The sequence below is a fragment of the Convolutriloba macropyga genome, chromosome 7 (genome assembly GCF_964194025.1).
Source record: "Convolutriloba macropyga chromosome 7, txConMacr16.3, whole genome shotgun sequence".
Lineage (NCBI taxonomy): Eukaryota > Metazoa > Xenacoelomorpha > Acoela > Convolutidae > Convolutriloba > Convolutriloba macropyga.
Window position 1 is genome coordinate 35,633,755 of NC_134474.1, and position 9,034 is coordinate 35,642,788.

Genomic DNA, 9,034 nt, shown 5'->3' on the forward strand with positions numbered 1-9,034 from the left:
ATATGAATTTTATGCTAATCCGGAGGTTTTTCATTTATTTTGCTGATTTTCGTGGTAATTTTTGCGTTTTTTGGACGATTGTTTTTATTTTACTGGCTAAAATGGGTGTTGAAAAGAGCCCTTCTACTTGAGCAAATTTCAGATAACAATTTGTTACAGTTTTGTGGTTGGCGAAAATTGGAACTATTTTTCTTAATTTTTTGCAGTTCTTCGGTTTTTTTATTTGTTTTTTAGACAAATGTCTTCGCCTATTATGACTTGTCTATTGTTTTGCGAGTATCTGGATGCCCTATTGGCTGAAAGGAATTTTTCCTCCGATTTATATGCTTTTGTAATATTTAAAAAATTAACTTTTTCCAGTCTTTTAGTGCAAGTTAAGAGCTTTTTTTCCATAATTCGGCCACAAGTGTTTAAAAAAAATCACATGAGTGGTTTCAGTAAGTACTTGTTGTTTCGATGAAGTAATTTTTGCAGAGATAGTAATTTCGGGATCTCAATTTACAACCAAATTTGATCAGTTTTTTATCCTATTTTAATAGATTTGATTTTCTTGTTTTACTTTTGTTTTATGGTTTTGTTTCAAGATAATTTTAAATTAGTGGAGGTATGTTTTGTCTCATGAGTAGTTGGATGGGGTTTAAGTGGATTTTCACTTGGAGTCTTTTCCGGAATTATTCCGGCTATGTTTTTTTTAAGATCGGTTCACACATTTTCATCATTTTGAAGTCAAATTGGAGTAGTGGTTTTGGTCACGCCGAAACAGGAAATGGAGCCAAAAAACGAGCGGTTTTGCGGCGTGAAATTTTTCGTACTAATTTTAAGTAGAGACAGAAAACGGTGTTAGCACAAAAATTCGCTTTCTCGCTAGTGGTTTTATGTTCACATGCGGCAATTTCACTTTGATTTTTGCCGTTTTTTCGATTTTTTTTGATGGGATTTTTTTTTTCTAAATCGTTTTCCTAATCCTTTCATTCATTCATAATTCCTTCTAGGTCTAGTTTTTTGTTTGAGCCGAATTTTCATTTCTCGCTGGTGGTTTTTTGTTCACATGCTGCATTTTGACATTGATTTTCTTTTTTTTTTATTTTTCGATCTGATTTTTGAAAATGGTTTTCCCAATTCACTCTTATTCCGTTCTAGATCTGGTTTTTTGTTTAGTCAATGAAAATTTTTAATTGCTCTCAAACGAAGTTTGTAGCAATTATATTAGTCCTGTCGGTCTTTTTCTTAAGCGATTTTTCGCTGACCGATTTTTCGTCGGACGCTTTTGACTTTTCGTCCTCAAAAACGGGCTAAACAGGTAGCGCCCAGCGGGCATTAAGTGCTCTTGGAGCCTTTCAGCTATTTTTCAGCTCAAACTGTTTTGGAGACTTATAATTATTGTGTGAAGAGAGGTTCTTAGAGGTTGAAGACCCCCCCCCCAACTGCTGACCCCCCACCCCCCCACCGCTCTGTTGCCCCGCCCCCACCCGAATGTTACCACTCGTCGGCACCCTCCCATGTCTAGTTACTACCGAACAACCGGTCTCTAAAAACCCGCAAATTTAAACAAATTTTCACAATTTTTTTCAAGTTTTTTGAAAATTTTTGTCATTTTTGTGAAACCTCTGTCAAATTTTTGAGTTATATAACACTCAAACCCACTCTATGGTTTGATAATACTGCACAGTTTCTAGTCGTAATAGAATGATTTCAACATTTCAACTTTGAAAAAACATTTTTTGAAAAAACTTGCAAATTTTTTCAAGGTTTTTAAAAATTTTTTGTTGGTTTTTAGGTTTATCCAGCCTCAAGAGCCAAGGGGCCTCCTCTAGGGTTTGATTATAGTTTAATGTATAGTTTCTAGACGTAATGGAATTTTCAAAATTTTAACCTGACGAATTTTAGCATTTTTTTGAAAAAAATAGCATTTTTCTAATTTTTTAAAACATTTTATTGTCATTATTCATGATTTTGCAGCCTCAGGGTTCAGAAAATCTGCTTAAGGTTTTGATAATATGTGGCTGCATAGTTTTTAGTGGTAATGGAATGGTTTTCAACTTTTTAATATCACAATTTTATCGATTTATTTTTATAAAACTTGCAATTTTTTCAAGTTTTTTGACAATTTTTGTCATTTTATAGGCTGATCTAGCCTCAAGAGCCGAGGAACATCCTTTACAGTTTGATAACAAGTTATTGTTTAATTTCTAGATGCAATGGAGTGTGTTTAAAGATTTTAACTTTTAACGAGTTTAAGCATTTTTTTGAAAAATTTTCGGCAATCTTCATTTTTTTTGAAATTGTCATTTTTTTGAGGTTTTTCCAGCCTCAAGAGCCAAGAAGCCTCCTTCGAGGTTTGCTACAAAGCTAATGCTTAGTTTCTAGATTTAATGGAATAATTATTATTATTTTAATGACTCGAGTTTTAGAAATTTTTTGATAAATTTTAATTTGAAAAATTTTTGAAATTTTATTATCATGTTCCAAGTGTATGGATCTTTATGAGCAAGTGAAACTGTTTAAGGCTTGAAATAGGCATACTTGACAGTCTCTTGAGACAATGGAATGGTGTTCCAAAGATTTTATTATCACGAGTTTTTGCAAGATTTTGTTAAAATTTGCAATTGTTTTAAAAATTTTAATATTTTTGTCCTTTTCTGAGTTTAACGATCTTTACTGGCCAACGAAGCTTTTCAAGTCTTGCAGATTTATTACATGACCAAAATCCAGAGACAAAAAAATGTTTGTGAACGTTTTCTTTAATGCGAAATGTGGAAACTTTACTTTTCTTTGGAATTTTGATCTTTCAGTTTTTTTCTATATGATTTAGTTACTAACAAGTTTCGAAGACTTGAAGTTGTAGAGTCTAATCTCATCATGGAAAAAATTCCAAGCTCTCTCTCGCTCTCTCTGTGTTGGCTGGCGTTTCTTTCCTTCTCGCTCACGTTTAATCTCTCTCTCTCTCTCTCTCTCTCTCTCCTTAATTCTTTTGTTGATGCCGCACTTCAGCGGCTGTTATATGGCGTGAGGTCATCGTCTATTACCCTAATCTCAGGCCCCTTCAATCAAGCGAAATCTATCCTCACTAAACATTGGCTAGGTACTGACGAAGCCAACTGCTCGCCGGTTGTTTGAGAGCAATTCGCCCGACGTTAGTCGGTTGTGTTTTGAATTGTACGTCAGGACTTTTCCTGCTATGTTTTTCAATTCGTCACGGCTATTTTCCGGCAATCTGCCGGCTATGTTTAAAAATGGACATTAAATTGCGATATTGATATAGAAGCATTATTATATCGCGTAACTTAGCTTTCAAACCCATAGAATGTAAATCATGTTGCGCCTCTGTTCTATCGAAAACAATGCTAGATTCGGCGATAATTGGCTATAGGAAGTTCTATTTACATTGGGGAGGGGTCATTTTCATCACTTTGAAACAGGAAATAGAGCGAAATAAATGGCTGTGAGAAGTGAAACTTGAAATACACATTTTGATCTATAACTTGCTGCAAATGCACAATAAGTCTCAGAATCACTTTTTAATTGCTTTGAAATGAATTCGGTGGCAATAAGTTTAGTCCAGTTGGACACTCGATGCAAATTTTGGTCATACCAGTTTTAATGGACAATATGACATTTTCTCTTGCCTGAATTATTGTACGCCTAACTTGTTGTTTTGACTTCTCGGTATTCATTGCACCCTCATCCACAATGAAGTGAGAGCTGACATAATTTGCTGGTCAGCATGGGAAAGAATACGAAGAGCCAGGAATTGTATTTTTACTTCTGTACGAACTTTGTCTTGTGTTTTTGCAGGGATTGAAAAGTTCGTAGCTCTACAAATTTTTAGAAATTATTTAGGCTCTGTTGGTCTTCTTTAAATGCGATTTTTTTTTCGCTTGATTGTTTTCTTTGACCAATTTGACTTTCAATCCTCAGAAGCGGAATAAAATAGTTAAGTCTGGGACATTAAGTTACTGTGTGGTTTTCTTAGAGCTTTATTGTTCCAACCCCCACTTTAGTGGGGAGGGAGGAACTATATAGTCAACTGGTTTTTTTTGTTGAGATAATTTTGGCCGATCAATATATTCATCGTGGAGAGTTGTGAGAGTGGTATCATTAAAAAGTACGTACATACTAGAATATGGAATTAAAAAGATTTCGAATTTCGTTTTTCTCAGGGAGTTATCGAGGTTTAAATTTGTGTGAATATTCGACAGTTTTTATTCACATTTTGCGTAATTTTGCTACAATTTGGCAAAATTTCGCTAATATAATTTAAAATAACTCAAAATTTTTAACGGTAGAATGTTATTGTTACCCTTAGAGATAGAAGAGAGTTGCTGAATTGCTTGATTGAAGTTTTTTGGTTTCTTGGTTATAAAAAATTACACAAAATCTGCTTTTTTCGCCCACTTTGTTAAAGTTTGCCGAAAGTAGAGACCTAGAAAAAGCGGAGCCCTATAATACTCTTCAGGAGTTTTGACGTTTTTTACAAATTATACAAAATGCATACACTATTATACGATAATTATACAAAATGCATCATTGTTTTTTAATATTTGAAGTATTTCACTCAACAATTGGTCTAATTCGCAATTATTTTGAACACTTGGGCGGTTTGTTGAACGCGCGGAAAAATCAGGGATATGTTTGTCATTATCATGGGTTCTTACAATCAGAAGTTTTTAAATTTTTTTCGGTGATGCCTTAAAATATTTTGCTATTGTTTTTTAATGTTAATTACTAACAAAATTTTTTATTCACGGCTCCATTATTGACAGCTCCCATTTACGTAAAAAAAATGGCCGAATCTAGATGTAGTTTGTTTTCAGAGATCAAAATGGTTTTTATGGCTTTGAAGAAGATTTTTTGTAAACTTTTACTGAATTCTTGTGTTTTGCCTTCAACTGTTCTTTTTGCAGTCCGATTACTAATTCTGTCCATTCAAATATCCAAATCGCTTCCTCAAGAGGTGTAGGTGAATCTGTATCATGAATTCTGTTGTTACCTACGTCTCCTTCCTCATTCAATGTATTTGTTTTAAGGAAATTTTAGGGATTTTTTGAACTTATCTTTTTTTATTTCTGTGATCTTTTTGCTTTTTCATAGAAAATACAGGTCAAACTTTCTTTCGTGTAGACAATAAACTAATTCTGTGGCGCATTTTTTCAACAGAACGTTTTCTTGCTTTTGGTACTACGAGTCTTTAAACAATTTTTTTTATTTTCGTGCATAATTGTCCATTTTTGCAGTTTATGTTTCTTTGGTAAATTGTCGCATTACTTAATAATCTAACTGAAAAAGGTTGAAAAGATTTGTACATGAACTTATTCAATGGTTTCCATAAGATATGGTTTTAAGTGCTGCGACTGTGTTCTCTTGCAGATTTTGGCAGAGTTTTCTTTTTGCTTCTTCTTAGAAAATACAGGTCAAACTTTCTTTCGTGTAGACAAACTGATTCTGTGGCGCATTTTTTCAACAGAACGTTTTCGCGCTTTTGGTACTACGAGTCTTCAAACATTTTTTTTTGCATAATTGCCCATTTTTGCAGTTGTTTTTGTTTCTTTGGTAAATTGTCGCATTACTTAACAATCGAACTGAAAAAAGCTTCAAAAGATTTGTAAATGAACTTATTTAATGGTTTTCATAAGATATGGTTTTAAGTGCTGCGACTGCGTTCTCTTTCAGATTTTGGTAGAGTTTTCTTATTTTTGCCCTCTATTTTTTGTTAATTTTTGTTGTCGTATGCCAAATTTTGGGTAATGAAGATTTGTAAATGAACTTATTTAATGGTTTTCATAAGATATGGTTTTAAGTGCTGCGACTGCGTTCTCTTTCAGATTTTGGTAGAGTTTTCTTGTTTTTGCCCTCTATTTTTTGTTAATTTTTGTTGTCGTATGCCAAATTTTGGGTAATGAAGATTTGTAAATGAACTTATTTAATGGTTTTCATAAGATATGGTTTTAAGTGCTGCGACTGCGTTCTCTTTCAGATTTTGGTAGAGTTTTCTTGTTTTTGCCCTCTATTTTTTGTTAATTTTTGTTGTCGTATGCCAAATTTTGGGTAATGATTATTGGGTAAAGGTCTCATTGGCCAACTATAGATACATAATTGAAGTTAATAAGTGATGTTGGTATATAGCTAATGGTTTTATTGACTTAAGTAAATTTCTAAAAAAAATATTTCAACTGATCGCTTTGTTCTGGTTTGCGGTTTTTTTTGTAATTTATAATGTTGTATCATTTTCGTAGTTTAGCCTCATTATTGAGGTCTCTTTGGTGTTTTGCTGAACCAAACAATAAATTTTCTGTTGTTTAAACGTTTTGACTGATGTCTTCAGGTTTTTGACAATGTTTCAAAAGAATTTTGTTAAATTTAGGTACTTCTCAATTTTGTGGTTGTTTTTGCTGTCATTTTGTAATGATCCTTTTACAAAGAGACTTTATAATGATCAATCGAGACGCAAATGAAGATTTTATGTTCTCCCAGTTAATATTTTATAAATTTAATTGCTTCAACAGTGTGGCTTCATGAAGTTGCTTGTGAAATTTTCTAGTTCAGCTTGTATTTAGTGTTTTATAGTCTTGTGACTTTGTCTCACTAATAAGCGTGGTAATTAGTTTTTCATGACGTTGGAAGATAAACTGTCTAATCTTTTGGTCGATAGCTTGTGAGTTCTGAAAATATTTGTTTTTAAAAAAGACTGGATTTTTGAGATTTGCCAATCTCATTTCTGTGAACTTGTAGCTTGGCATCTCTATAGACAAGTCAGATCCCTTATCATCTGCGCTAAAATTTGCTCTTTATAACGGTTTTTTTTCTTCAAATGGTCTTTGTTCTGGGTACAACCAGTTTTCATTAAATATTCTTTCTTTTTGCATATTCGGCCCTTTTTGTAGGTTTTTGTTTTTCTTTTCACAGTATTACAACAATAATAAATGGTCTTCCTGTCATTTGGAAAAAGTGTAATCAGAGATTTTCAATGTTTTTTATTGAACAGCTTAATGTTTAATTGGCTGGGACATCGTTTTCGTGCAAAATTTTCCTTTCTGCCTGTATTTGTCGTTCATTTTGTAGTCGTATGACATCTTGGATAATGACAGGTCTCAAGCGCTCTCTATGGAGTTATAAAAGAATCTCTCAATGAATTCGTTTGATGCATAATGTTTCGAATCAGTTTGAAATTAATTCTTTTTAAAAAGGCAATGTTTTAAAATTTGCCCTTTTGCTCATTTTAGATTGTTTATTCTTTTGGTAGTTTGTTGAACGATCTGTTGATATGTTATTTTTTTTATCTCTACCTCATTTGGTAGACAATTATGTGAAAAATGTAGATGAGCGGGGTCGGAACTTTATTTGCAAACGCACATTACCGAGCCTCCTTATTACTTTCTAAGTACGTCTTACGGAAACTGCTGAGTTTTAATTCACAGTGTAAAAACAATAGGACAGTTTTAATTTTGCACTCCCCATAATTAATAGCCGCGTCTGCAATTCCTGGCGGCTATTATTGCGCTCCTATTTTTTTTTTACTTCCTCTAACAGATTTTTGTTTCGTATTTGACTTTCAATGACTTCAATTACTTCTACTGCTTTGCAGTTGAAATTTTTGTTCGTGACGTCATTTCTGCTTTTAGGTCAATTGGGTGACTTACCTCACTCAAATAATGTTTTCTGAACTCACTTATGGAACTTTAATTTTTATGAACATTTACTAGTTAAAGATCAATAGTGTGCATCTAAGTAGTGCCAAACTTATATGCCCTAAATCTTGAGTATTAGTTTTTGATTTCGAAAGTCAATTTAAAAACGCTCTTTTAGGGCTTTTTACTTATAGACCGTATGTGTTAGTAACTAAATAAATCTAAGGGAGAAATATACCAAAATGCGTCATTTTTCTTAGCCAATCAGAATCGAATATTTAAATTACGTATAGAATTGCGTCTAATATACACAAAAGGTTCCGGAAAAGTTCGTATAACCTAATTTTAAGTAAGTAATACCATAATATGTATCGAATAAGGCGGTTTTCGGCTTAATATTTTTAGGTTCTTTAGACGATTGTTGATCGATTATGAACCGATTCTGACGTCAATAACATCAGACAAAAACCAGTAAAAGAGCATCAAAAACCTTGCCGTCTAAACGCTCACTTGTTGCTATGTACGTATTATAGCTTCTACGTCGTCTTATTGATGCTTGCTTGAAAGAAAATACGTTGATTTATATACGATAACGAATTGAAACTTCAAAACGGTAGACTGTTTGAATACATTGTCAGCTACATTTTTTGGTGCCGCTCCTTACTGAGCCACCTTTAGAAAAACTACTTAAACCGGAATGGAATTTAATACTTCAGTCATATTGAATTCAATAGGGGATTAATTCGATTTCAACTCCCTTTTTTCTGTTTGCCTGGGCCGTGTTATAATGGTCTACATCCAATTATTTTGTATCTGCAAAGCAAGGGATTCTATCCAAAGTTTGCAGCCAGATTTGAGCAACTGTTTGGACAAGATCTATACTGCCCTGTACGAACACGAATTTGAGAAAACAGAGCTGGGACCGATTACCGATCGCCGGAGGCAGTAACCCTGGTATGTGGACAAATTTAGAGGAAGCCTTCAAGACGTTTGACTGGGTCATCTTCATTAGAACGGGTCAACAAAAAAAGGAATAAACTCCAAAAACTGTCTCTGACGAAAGCTTTCGCAACAAGATGCATTACCAGAGTCGATAGTGAACGACAATGCAAAAACTTGAGTGGTCAGTCATCGCTGGATGGAAAACTGTAAGACAAAACCAATTTTTTTAAATCTTTTTGAAGTAAATTGATGTTTTGAACTTAGACGGCAAGCAACCCAACCCGTTAATTATTTTCTTTGAATATCGCATAGGGTAGTAAGATATAACTATTCATAGAGTAAAAATAGGTAAGGGGCCCCCGCAAACCTAACTTTTAAGACGAAAAAACATCGATTTTGAAAATTTTCGGTAGATTTACCGAAAATTCGAAAAAAAAATTGTTATAAATGGTTCCTATATCAAAAAA